This window comes from Eurosta solidaginis, chromosome 4 (assembly GCF_040869045.1).
Source record: "Eurosta solidaginis isolate ZX-2024a chromosome 4, ASM4086904v1, whole genome shotgun sequence".
NCBI classification, from domain to species: domain Eukaryota; kingdom Metazoa; phylum Arthropoda; class Insecta; order Diptera; family Tephritidae; genus Eurosta; species Eurosta solidaginis.
The window spans coordinates 204,844,621-204,858,563 of record NC_090322.1 but is presented as its reverse complement, the minus strand read 5'-3'; positions in this window follow the sequence as shown (position 1 = coordinate 204,858,563).

Genomic DNA, 13,943 nt, shown 5'->3' with positions numbered 1-13,943 from the left:
TGCACCAGAGGCCAGTCAGTTCTAAAAATTCATATTATTTAGGATGCGACTGCATAAATTTTATGGCGCTTGCCTAGATTATGACGTACTTGGGACACTATTTTTCTCTTTCGGTCTCTAGTTCACACCGAACTATGTCAAAATATATAATTTTTTATACGATTTTTTGTAATTCGCCTATTTTAGTATTTCCCTTTTTTTTAAACCGGATTGCTATAAATTTGAATAGAGAAAACGAGAGAAAGGAGAAACGAGGACGGATGAAGAGGCAGAAGGTTAGACGAAGATAGAACGATATAGGTAGAGGCAGCGGGAGCGGGGGAGAGAGTAGGAGAGGGAGCCATGGAGAGATATGAAGATGTAAACAGACAGGAAGTGGGAGAAAAAGAAGGAAAGAGAGAACATGGCGTAGGGGAAAAAAGAGAGCGGGAGGAGCGAACAAAAGAAAGCGGAAAAGAGAAAAGGGAAGAGAGGGAAGGAGAAAAAGAGATTGAAACTTCTTAAAAGTCATGCAAATAAACCAAAATTATGACAGGCTTCAGCTACGTAGAATCAGTACAAATCCAAGTTCGAACCTTTGTGCATATCTTATAAAAGTTCAAAAGCGTTTCGAAACATTTTTGTACCCTCTTGTAGCATATCCCAAAGCTAGAAATACCAGTTGCGTGGTCATATTCATTTGGCTGATTAAATAGTTAAACTCCTGATTCATACTATTAGTTGGATTGACTACGTGGTTTGTACCTAAGTACATACATATGAATACGTACATACATGAGTAACAGTAGCTAAATATGTAGAGTAAATGTTGCACCACATCAATGGGTGTGCCAACTATCCTGCATCTTAGGGTAGGCTAAATTGTGACTGCAGTCCATTGCATACCTGGAGGCTGCGAAAACGCACAGTCTACGATTTTGAATTAAAAAGAGATACAAAATGAATAACTTCTGATATGAAAAAGAAAATAATAATATGATTTCAACAGAGTCTGGTCTCTCACTTCCATGGGTGGGGTCCGATAAGAGCAGGAGTATATTCATCGATTCGAATTACATGATCTAAGTGTTTATTCTTTGCTTTTACCAGCCCCTATTAAATTATTATTAAATTTGCGGCAAATATTCTTCATAATTCTCCACTATGAGGCGGTGGGCACGACCCACTCAGTTTGATTCTATATGCTCTCGTTATGAACAATTGCATGCGTGGTTGCGCACTGCGAATTGGGAAACTCATATACGATTATGCATGAAGCGTTCAAATGTGCATACTGCTAAATAATACATATCCTTGAAAGAGGTAGGTGTATTACTTTGCCTAGGCGCCCGGCTGTGACGAATGCAAAAGCTCGGTTGCTATGCGACCATTTCAATTTTACATGTTTCGCTATTTTCGTTTTATTCGCTAAATTTTGATATGTATATATACAAGCTCTCATTGGGGTGCTACTTATCTGGAGTACCTTATCCCAAGCAGGAAAAACTATTGTGTGCCGACAAATGTGCAAGCTTCAACACTGTCATTCTCTTGAGAAAGAAATGCAAATATACACTCATCTAGAGCAGTAGACTGGGTAACTGAATCTTAGTTTGAGTAGGGGCGGTAGTTGTCAGGAGCTCGGCGTAAATGCAAGTTCACACAGCAGGTTCATTGTATCGCGGAAGTGAGTGTGTCTAAGAAATCTGTGGATGGAATGCTGACCAATGATACTGAAGTTAGAGAATTAAATGGAATGCTGCCAAGTGGCTATTAAAGGCGTGATAAAAACTATTGCGCGATCAATGGTGGCTTGGGAGTAGCTGACCTTGCTTGCAATGCCATTTAACTAACTGAACCGGACGCTTATAGCTTCGCCTTAAGAAAAAGCGACTCAAAGTTACGATTAATGATAAAACCGTTTCCGAGGCAGTAGGGCTAGTACCAGTAAGTGCTAGCGGCGGAGCTTACTTGATTCAATCCGACAAAGGCTGGCCATATCACTAACACACTCTAAGCCATCGAGTATACTTTTTGCTGTTAAAATAACAACAACAGAGTTCCGCTGACCTTCTCTGATCTGCTGCTTTAAAAATGGACCACGAATCAGCAATCTAAAACGGTAAGCATTTTCTACGTATTGCAGGGTAGCGAGGTCCTTCTGACAGAAGTGGATTGAAGCGGCATGTCGAAGTCATTGTGATTGAGGTTCTGAAGAGTCATTGTCCAATGACGGGTTAAGCCTACTTACAACAGCTGAACGAAGAATGAAGAGGTGAATTGATAAATCAACGTTTGCTAGGAACGAAATCAATCGTATTCGAAATTATCCTGGGGTAGCTAGCACGCAACCGAACACAACGTAACCCAAACGACATAACATACCTATATAAAGTCCTTCTGAAGTAACTAACTGGGTTGGGACCTGCCACTTCGTTTAAGTGACTACGAAGTGAAGTTAAGGCTAAGATCACCGTCATGAAGGCAAATGCTGAGATCACCGCCATTCAGACGGTACAAGCAAAACGACAAAATGTACGTCTATAATATAACGCCGTACCTTGGTTGTGCATAACATCCTTTCCAGTACTACGACTTGAGAGCATGTACCTAAACTGTCTGGAATCCTGGATCAGAAGCTGCAGTCCAAATGGTTGATGCTCTCGTGAAGGCAAATACCGACGTCACCATAATTCAGGAAGCACACTTGACGAGACAAGGCGAAACGACAAAAGGGCTTTGCGATGTATTCTGCCGTAGCCATAGCAAGAGAAGTGTAATTCGGAGCTAAAGTCTAGTTTTGTTGGGGGAATACCATTTACCGATGTGACCGAGCGTCGGGTCGTTTGCCCAGCGGGTTAGGGGGTTAGAATATACCCGCTGTAGGTATGCCTGTCGTAAGAGGCGACGAAAATACCGGATTCAAGGGGTTTGTGTAGCGCAGCCCCTTCAGGTTGCTAGCACAATACATAGCTTCTCTAAACCCAATTTTCAACCTCATCTATCCGTGGCGAATCCTGTTTCATTCAGAGCCGAGGCTCTGGCGACCCGAGATGGTCGGGCTTGGTACCGGAACTTACCGGATCTGCATCCGGCAAAGGACCATGAACTCGATAATAATCCCCAAGGCCTTCGGGGAGTGTCCTTGTCGCTACAACAAGAATAACAAGCGTCAAACATCATGCTAGGTGACTTTATCGCTAGAGTGCGCAAAAGCGGCGTTTTTTCAGTCTTCACGATATATCAGTCTTCACGATATAACCGCGGTTCGGGACATGGTCATCTGCAGTACAACATTCCACCACTATGCCAAATGAATTTTGCGCTGAATGAGTTTTGCAGGATCTCTTTCGTTTTAGAAATACCTTCAACGCACCTTTGACATAGAGAATTGGGCCGTAGTATAATTCAATAATTTTATTTTGCGTTTGTTCCTCTTCCTTCGTAATACCTAATATTAGCTGCTCGAAAGATGTTTGTACCTAAGCACTCTAAATATTGCTTTTAATCCAATACACCAAAACATTTTCTCATACCCAACCCCACTAACCGCTATTTATTGCTCTAATCCACAAAATACACCTTCTTAAACCTTTCCATGTGTATCTACACAAGTATGTATGCAACCGTTGTGTACAAATCCTTCCACCTGCTGCACCACATTTCTAGCCCGTTGTTTGCTAGCAGCGCTTTATGGGTAAATGATGTATAGCAGTATAGTTCCACAAAGTTGCTATCCACCAACCCCTGCACCTACATATACATAACAACAAATATAGTAGGGGGACTCATGATAGCATATAAACTTATAAGGTGTAAAATTATATCCATTTACACACGCTGTTATATGAACGCACCTAGTAATACTCTTGATAAACTTGATTGTTTATCAGCTGTATTATTGCCGAACAACATTTTTTGATTGTTACACAAATTAAAAAATGCCAAGACTAAGTGAAAAATCAAAACTAAAACGCCTTTACTTGGTGATGTTGGAGATTTTTGATGAAAATGCCGTCTGTAATGTCTGCAAGGTTGCATTCCTTTGAGTTTACCGCCTTTACACAATGAAATGTGCGCGTAAATTTATACAAATTGTGTAAATGATTTTTCATACAAAATTTGACAGCTCGTGCGTAAACTAGATAAATTTATACGTTTACACACTTTATAAGGCATTTATACGGTTACATGAGTCCCCCTAGTATTTCGCTGTGTTTATGTTGTGACATTTGGTGGTTAGGTGCCCGGTTTGGCGAAACCATCATCTTTGTATGTGTATGAATGGACACGGAAGTGAATGTTTGATCAACGAAGAGGAGAACGGTCGAACGTTTGTTGCGTCATGGTCCTTCTGCTCATCACATACACACAATTTATATTGCATTTGTGTGGTGTTATGCGTTTTTATGTCATTGCGTTGTTGCTTCAATTGTGGTTGCTGTATTGCTTTTGTTGTTAGTGCTGCTGCTGTTTCTGTTGCATTGTAAATATATGTATGTATTTTGTTGGTATGCGTGTAACGCGTTTAATGAAATTCCTGCTATGTTCTGGTTCATCTTCATAACACGCCGCGTCATCACCATCGTCAGCATTCCTTTTGGAATTTAATATATAGCTGCCGATATACCATGGACCACCTTCACGAACTTGCACTCACTCTTTTTTGATCCATCAATACCTTACTGGCTTGTTGACTCTCTATTATAACTGTTGTACATACATAGTAGGGCTTCCTTTTTAGAGGCATCGTTTGTTAGTTGGTTTTATGGTTAACATACATTCTTTCGTCTTATCGTGTTTTGTATTTCATTTTGTTATTTGGTGCTGGTATTTTTTGGTGTTCGAAAATAAGACAAACCTTAACTTTTAAGAAAGATTTTTTCCTGAGATTTATAAATAAGCCTCCTTACTGCATACCAAGCAGAGCGCATAGAATCAGACAGTCCAAGTATATTATGGATTTTTTAAAACGATCGGACTCGCCTGAAACACAATTTTACGAAATGAACCCACACTGGTCTCAAAATAGTTGCTTAAACAATTTCACGAATCTTCGATATGATTCTCCAACAGCATCGCACAAAAAAGCCCCTAAAACATGTGAAATAGTCCCTAAATATTCCTGAAATAATATCAAAACGATACTCTAGCAACCGTCCCAAACTGGCTCAAATAGTCCCGAATTTATCCCAAAAAATCTTCCCAGAATAGTCTCGAAATGGTTCAGCAATAGCCACGATATGAGTCCAAAACAGCTCGAAAATTATCTAGAAATGGTCCAAAAATTATCCCAAATAGCCCCGTAGTAATCTAGTAATAGTCATATAACGACACCAAAACAACCCGGAGAAATCCTTGAAGTGATCCCAAAGCAGCCACGAAAGAATCTCGAAATAGCCAAGAACTGTTCTTAAAATTATCCTGTAAGTAACCCGAAAACCGAAAACTTTCCCAAAAATATTTATACCAAAATGTATATGAATTATTAATGTTGGGATGTACGAATATTTGGATGTTTCGATTTCGTGATGAACAGATTTTGTTTTTATGATTCAATCACACCAGAACTGCTGAGCTTGTTCCGATAAAACTTGGCTCACAGATAGCTAACATTCAACATTAAATAAAAGCACTGGGCGCGTGAAATTTCTAAAAACGTGAGGCGTAGCATAACCTGATTAAGGTTAAGTTGGTCTTACTTATGACTATCAATAGAAATTTGACGCGTCCAACGTTTTTATTTAATTGTCTGATCAACGCCCTAGATGGATGAGGAGTGTGATGACTAGTACCTAGGACCTACCTAATTATTTTGTAGCTTTTAAGTATCATTATTACTTCTTGTAAGTAATGTTTTCAATAAAACCGTTTAACTTGAAATTTTTGTTTTAATTATTTTATTTTCAATTATTTAGTCTTTATTTAATTGCCTATTACTTCTCATTCTATTTAGTTCATTTAGTGGCTCATTATTACACGGACTCTAATTGACAATTTGTTACAATCTAAGTCCTCAATACATAATCCTTCCAAAGAATTTACTCGACTCTGCGCCATGTATGCTTGTCCCTCCTCGAACTACAAAATATTTTGATGTCACTTCTACGGACTGTATGTAATATTTGTTCCAAATATGAGCCAAATCGAACATCATAGGTCGCTTTCTATTCATGTATAATACATCCAAATATGGACCAAATCGGACCACAAATACGATTTTTTCAATATCTCGATACCTGCGCCACCTAGCAGCGATTTTTGCAATAGTATGAGCCATATCGGACCACAAATACGATTTTTTGAAATATTTCGATCCATGCGCCACCTATCGGAGTTTTATTATTGCATTGTCATCGGGTTCTGAACTATGTTTCAAGTTTCAAGCTTCTAGCTTATCCGGAAGTTACTTAAATTTTAATTACAAAATTCATAAACAACGGCCGGCCGATACACAGAGTCAAGCTAAATAAAACCTAAAGCTAAAGTCTATAAAGATATGTATGTAGATGTAACAATAGATATGTACCTAGGCGTTGACTGTTATAGGGAGGCTAAAATTCAGCGAAAATGCTTAGGCGCTTATCAAATACTATAATCTATAGTATGAGTACATCAATAAATATAAATATAATATAAATAATAGTTTAAAAAAAAAAACACGCTTTTATAGCTAACCGAACTAAAAAAAAGAAAATAATTTTCAATTAAAAAGAGTTTATATAACAGCAGTAGAAGGTCAAACAATCGTTTATAGTTAATCACCTCAAAATAAAATTATAATAAAATTTAAGTTATTAACAGAATAATTTAATTCACAGTAAAAAGTGTGGGGTGCTTAATATTGAATGTTACAATCATTCTATTGGCAACTATCTGAGTGGAAAGATATGAAATGTAGTCAAATGTACCCCACGCTTTTTAACCTGAATTAAATTATTCTGTTAATAACTTAAATTTTATTATAACTTTATTTTGAGGTGATTAACTATAAACGATTGTTTGACCTTCTACTACTGTTATATAAACTCTTTTTAATTGAAAATTATTTTCTATTTTTTAGTTCGGTTAGCTATAAAAGCGTGTTTTTTTTAGTTTTTTTAAACTATTATTTATTTTTAATTTTTTAGTTCAAGTAATTTTAAAAGTTTTAGTCGAGAGTGATGAAACCTCGAAACGCCAGCGGTCCATGGATGAATCCAACCCCACGGCACCGAAAAGGGCCAAGACGCAGGAAGGCTAGACGCCTCTCTTTCGCCGAAATTGCCAAGGGTCGGCAGATCATTGGCATTATAGACGAGAGCAGCGAAGATGGCAGGATCCCGAATCAACAGTGGAAGTGTATCGAAGCCGCGCTCGCCACGGTGGCCGTTAAGGTTAATAAAGACAACCCTGGTCCACTGCCATCTTACGCCGATGCAGGGTGGTTCCAGGGTAATGTCAAGCTAATTGCCCGTGACGACGCCAGGTCGGTAAACCTCTATAGGGCCGCCGTTACGCTGATATGGGTGGTATATCCGGGCGCGCGCCTCAATGTAGTGGAGGCGCGTGATATCCCCTCAAGACCAAGGGCTAGAGCCTGGGTTCCAGTGACGCCAACGGATCCAGTTTACATCCTGGAGCTGCTCCAGGAGTACAACTCGCCACATGTTTGGAAGTCAACCCGGATAAAACCGAGCTTGTCCTCTTCACGGGGATGTACAAAGTACCAAATCTTACACCGTTGGGGTACGTTCTTAGCGTTTACCGATAAAGTCAAGTATTTGGGAGTCATTCTGGATAGGAAGCTATTAAGGAGTGACCATATAGTGGAGCGATCCAAGAAGGCAGCAGCAGAGCTGTTCACCTGCAAAAGGGCAATTGGCACTTCCTGTGGATTCTCCCCTAAGGTGACCTACTGGATTTACACAGCTATTGTGCGCCCGATTCCTCTTTATGGTGCCTTGGTCTGGTGGCCTGCACTAGCTTAACGTACCTATCTTAAAATGCTTCAAAAGTTGCAACGGAGTTCGGAGCTCTGCATTACCGGGGCTCTCGGCTCCACTCCAGATTCCGTTACATACATACATGGATACATAGGTAGATACAGGCCAAGCTAATAAAAGCGTGTTAAAAAGGGCTCCAGTATGCTCTTTCGTAGATGTGCCATGCATCCACTTCTATCATTAATAAATGAATTCTTTTTTCGCATTATGTGCAAGGTTTCAAATCTATGGTCATTTGGGGTGGTCATAAGTTCAATTGACTTTATGTCCGTTAACCTTATGTCACCCCACCATCATATTATTGCATTGTCATCGAGCCTTGATACGTGTGCAAAGTTTCAATCAAACCATTCAAAGTGGTAATAAGGCAAATTGACCTTACGGCCGTTGACCTTATGTAACCACACCATCACACTAATGCATTGTCATCGAGCTTTGATACGTGTGCAAAGTTTCAATCAAACTTATGGCCATTCAAAGTGGTAATAAGGCCAATTGACCTTATGGCCGTTGACCTTATGTCACCACATCACAACATTAATGCATTGTCATCGGTCCTTGATACGTATGCAAAGTTTCAAATTAATCAGACTTCTAGAAACCGGTGAAAATTAAGCTCAAAGATTCCGTTAAATACAGGCCAAGCTAATAAAAGCGTGTTAAAAACATGCTGTTTTTAACCATTAAAACCAAAAAAATTAACTACATAAAAAGTAAAACGAATGAACACAATATGTACAATGAAAATTTTATTCCCAAGAAGTCCGATGAGTGCGGAACCGCGTTTGATGCCTATCAAATTATTGCCGAAATTTGCTATGCACGACTCCGAGTTATTGATGTACTCATACTATAGATTAAAATATTTGACAAGCGCCTACACATTTTCGCTGAGCTTTAGCCTCCCTATAACAGTCAACGCCTAGGTACATATCTATTGTTACATCTACATACATATCTTTATAGACTTTAGCTTTAGATCAGTAATACTGCATTCATATGCTTGCATGTATCATTCTTAAGTTTATTTTTTACTCACTCACTCACTCAGCCAAGCTTGCAACATCCGTCAGATTTTCATATGAATATTTTAGTTAGCCGAAAGTCGCCTATTCAAATTTCGCGTGTTGCTATCGCGTTTCTATTTATTGCTTGACTCTTCGTCTATTTTGCAAATATTTTTGTTAATTTTTAGGGATGTTATTCTTCAGCTGTCGTTGGTGGTTGTGGAGCAGAAAAACAAATGCTTTTAGTTTAAAGAGTAGTTCGCACAGTCAATCGGTTTACTCTCATCCTTAACCAGCACCTTTGTTGTACACCATCATCAAATTTTGCGTCCATAACTATGTAAATTTTCAAACGATTAGACAAAAGAACGTCTGAAGGGCATAAATATACATAAGAATATTGATAAAATTGATGACAGCAACAATTGTTGTGGTGTATATCGCTCGCGATACTTTGTTACACTTGTTATTCTATATTTGCTATATTTTGTTACCCTTACCTAATGTGCTGTATTCCGTTATTTAATGCGCTATCGTGTTTCCCTCCCTTTGCTTATTTAAGTTAGCCTGTATTTATAGTATTTTGCGGCCATCAGGAATTCTCATTTAGAATTTTATTTCATCCACTTTAAGATGAATTCCTTTGACGTTTTATTAGCGTCGATATTGTCGGCATATTTGCGGTAATACCTGTTCAGCGTGGTGATGTTTCATCAAGTCAAATATTTAGTTCCCAAATTCCTTTTCTGTCATATCTTTGTGTCTATAATACATAATCCTCATAACTATAACACCTACGAATATCTGCAATTTATCTTACATTCGATTTTAGTGGCGTTCGTTGCAAGAACTGTCGTATGATGGCCAGCCTGAGCCAGGCATAAAATCTAAGTTTGCTTAGAAAAGTATAAGTGGTGCTCTAAGAAAAATGCTTAGCAAAGCTCTTTAGATCATTCTTGTTATCCTACCTTTTGATCTAGCAGGATACCGAGCAGCGGAAACTTAAACCTTGCGTTTAAGAGAGTCGTTCAGTTGGAGTACTAAAACTATAGGACATTCTAGCATACTATGTAAACATCTATAGTTTTCTTCAGCTCCAACGGCTATGCGACCACAACAATTGCGTTCTGCCACTTTATGGTAAACATTCCCAGCAGGGATGATTGGGGGGAATCGGATAGGTGTTTTGCTGCGAAGGCAGTATTTTCTAGTAGCGAGAGCTCCAGCTCGCTTTCCAACTATTTGATCATTGTAGAGTCTACGAGGCAAAAGTCACGAAGCCGCGTCTTTATTTTTAGCCACAGCTAAGCGGCTATCAAATCCCTTGGCTCTTACTCATTCTATTCTCAAACTAACATATTATCTCAAATAATACTTAGGTATACCCTTTTACACATGCAAACTATTGCTGAAAGCGTACATCTACCATCACGCCAACGATATAAATGTATGTAGCTACAAACCCCAGGGTGTCAGCCAACTAAGCAAAACTGGCCAAAATGGGATCCTAAAAGATCCCGTCACGGTTATAACCTAAGTAAGACACTGCCTTATTAAAAGGCATGCAAAAAGGCTAGGAGTGTGTAGAAGTTGCAAAAGGCGAGGTCGTCGAATCCAACATCAAAAACTTGGTAGTCTATATCAGGTGGTGGTCTATTTGTGCCTCCGCGGTAGCCAATTCAACCTAACCTAACCAAGCAACGTTTCTATAAACGTAGTCCCGACTATAAGAGCTTTAGGCAGCGCCGTCATAGTTCAGCCAATGAACACTCATTGGTTGAGCTGGCACTGCATTGGAAGATTCAAGAAAAAAGGACCTGTGTGTTGTTGGTTATCACAAAGAAGGCAAATCCATCGAATTTTTTACACTCAATTAACTTTCGACGGCTCAAAAGTTAAGTGATCTGTATATCTTTTGCAATTTTTTTAATCTTAATTTGAAAAGGACAGTCAACTACTTAGTCTGTTGTTGCTGTTGCTTTAACGATAAAAACACTCTCCGAAGGTTTTAAGGAGTATTATCTTTGTAGATAGTCCTTTGCCGCATACAGATTGGGTACGTTCCGGTAGCTAGCACCATTAAGGTACTATCCCGACCATCTCGGGAACGATTTGATAGGACTACGCTTATGTTCTAATCTATAGTAAATTCTTAGGAAATTGCTTACTTTAAACTAATGATATGTTTCTTCTTTTCTTTTCAGGTAAGTCAATAGGCAAGGCAATATGCTATCTTTAAAATACAAAACAAGGTATTCCTTATATAGTAAAACAATTAAAAAATTTTGGAAGTAATATCATTTTACTAAATAATATCCTTTTATGGGACCTCCGCGAGTCTTTACATGCTTGTTAAATGAAAATTTGTTGAAGGTCAAAAGAAGTTAATATATTTGATTTATTAGTAATATTATATTAGTAGGAGTTTGTGCAAGTCTCCCCCGTAACTATCTTCTATATTTGTATCCGCTAGGAGTAGGCAAAGAAATCGGCACAAAAAAATCGAATAGGGATGAGATACAGACAGAGACCATGATGGATACAGACGATTCGAGTATGAGGTAATGGGTGAATGCACGGAAGGATAGAGATGGGGAAGTGAAGAATGCGAGGGTTACGGGAAGGACAGAAATGGTGAGGTACAGTTAGAGTTTTTATTCCTGATGTAACACTACTCGTGCCCTACCTCTATTTGCATCACTATATCCGGTGGTTGGCGTACGTGTTGGGACGTTTTGAATATTCGATATAAATTCAAAATCTCGCTATCGATTTATTAGTAGCTTCTAGATGAGCTAGAAGCTTGTATTTCAGTACGTTGTCCGCAGGATTATAGCAGTAGAATAAGCCATATGTAGAATATTTCGACGTGATTTCGATACTATTCGAGAAGAGCTGCGTTGGCTTGATATCGCAACCCTCGATATCGTGGAGCTATTGGTTTGTTATCGCCGAGTCATCGGATTTTTGATAAGACATCGATAAATAATCGAAAACTTTTTGATAACAAACTCGTCCATACCAAATCGACAACACATCGGTAACCTCAGTAAGCAACGTTATAACACTTCGATAACAAATCGAAAACTCGTCTATGCCTATTCTATGAAAAGAAATGTATAACACGCCCATATCCGTTAGCAATTCGATAACGAGTTGATAAAACGCCGTCCGGTTTCTGTTTCGGCTTTTAATCTCCCATACTTTTTTCCCTTCCATTCTGCTCTCTTCTTTTCCTAACCTTTCCTGACCTAATAATTGCATACTCAAAATGTTCCACAATTAAATTTTTCATATTTAGCTCACAGAGTATATTAATTTTGTTCGCATAACGATACGCCAGATATATACTTCTATATATCAAAATGATCTGGGCGAAAAAAGAAATTCATTTAGCCATGTCCGTCCGTATATCCGTAAACACGATAACTTGAGTAAATTTTGAGGTATCTTGTTGAAATTTGGTATGTAAGTTCCTGGGCACTTATCTCAGATTGCTATTTAAAATGAACGAAATCGGACTGTAACCACGCCCACTTTTTCGATATAGAAAATTACGAAAAACCGAAAAAGTGCGGTAATTCATTACCAAAGACGGATAACGCGATGAAACTTGGTAGGTGGGTGACCTTATGACGCAAAATAGAAAATTAGTAAAATTTTGGACAATGGGCGTGGCACCGCCCACTTTTAAGAGAAGGTAATTTAAAAGGTTTGCAAGCTGTAATTTGGCAGCTGAGTATGTAATGTTCGATCACACCCGAACTTAACCTTCCTTACTTGTTGGAATACTTTTAAGCTACATAGCACGGGGCGTATGAGTAACATGAAATACAATTTGAATTGCATTCGCAACGTTGCATTCTAGTAAACGCGTTTAGTTTCCTCGGTTGTTGGTATCTACAACATAAGTATATATTTCATATGTTATACATCTTTCACCTCTTCCGTCTATCGCCTAATCCCTACTTGTTAATGTTGTTGTTGTTTCTGTATATCCTGTTTGTGAGTTCCATATTTTTTCACCACTTTTTTAAAGTGCATTTTCTGTTGCAGTTATTTGCCTTTGCATCTGCTCCACATATTGAAATTTCTCTGCCACAGCTGCTCTGTATATGCCTTTATAATTCACGAACGCGTGCGTGTAATGCTGCGGCTGTCCCTACATGACGACCATCCACCCACCGCTCTTGCCTCAGTGGGGCTATGCTGTCTATGCCGTGTTGTTATGCTTTATATGTTTTACCTTACTTTCCATTACAAAAATTTTCCCCGATTTCCATTTTCTTTGCTCCACTTTTTCGGTGCCACTTATGCGCTTGTCACTCAACTCGTAAAGGCATTGAATGTTGCACACCCATCCACGCACTTTCTATGAATGTATGTATGTTTATGTAGATGAGTCCGTTATCCCTGTTCGCTATTCCTGCTGCCTGCCTTTATTTGCACGACTGCTACTGCCAACGTCAATGTGTTGTTTTGAGTTATTCTATATGGCATTCTTCTTATTGTTGTTTTAAGTTTACGGCCTCGAGGTAGTCATCGTCGAAGGACATTTTAGTATTGTTGGCTCATTCGAGTTGGGGAGTCGAAAACTCGCAAACCAAAGTCTCGCGCGCGTAATTCCATTTAACGTGTCGTTTCTTCTATTATTTGCTGGTTGCTTGGTGTTTCGGTTATTGTGCAACAAACTTTTGCTTGCACACCCGTACAAATTATAAACGGGTGCTATATGAAGATATATATTGTTGGAGACATGCGTATATATGTATGTGTGCTGCTGTGTTGTTTTATGCAATGCTATTCGTTGCATTTTTGGCATTTCGGGTCTCTTGAGTTAAAAGAAACAGTGACAACAATAAGGTGGGCGGAGGAATAAGCTAACGCGATGTCCTGGTCAGAGAAAAAGAGAGAGAGAGAGAAAGGGTAGAAAGCGTTAAGCTTCCTCTTACTTTTTTTTTAAATGCTATAT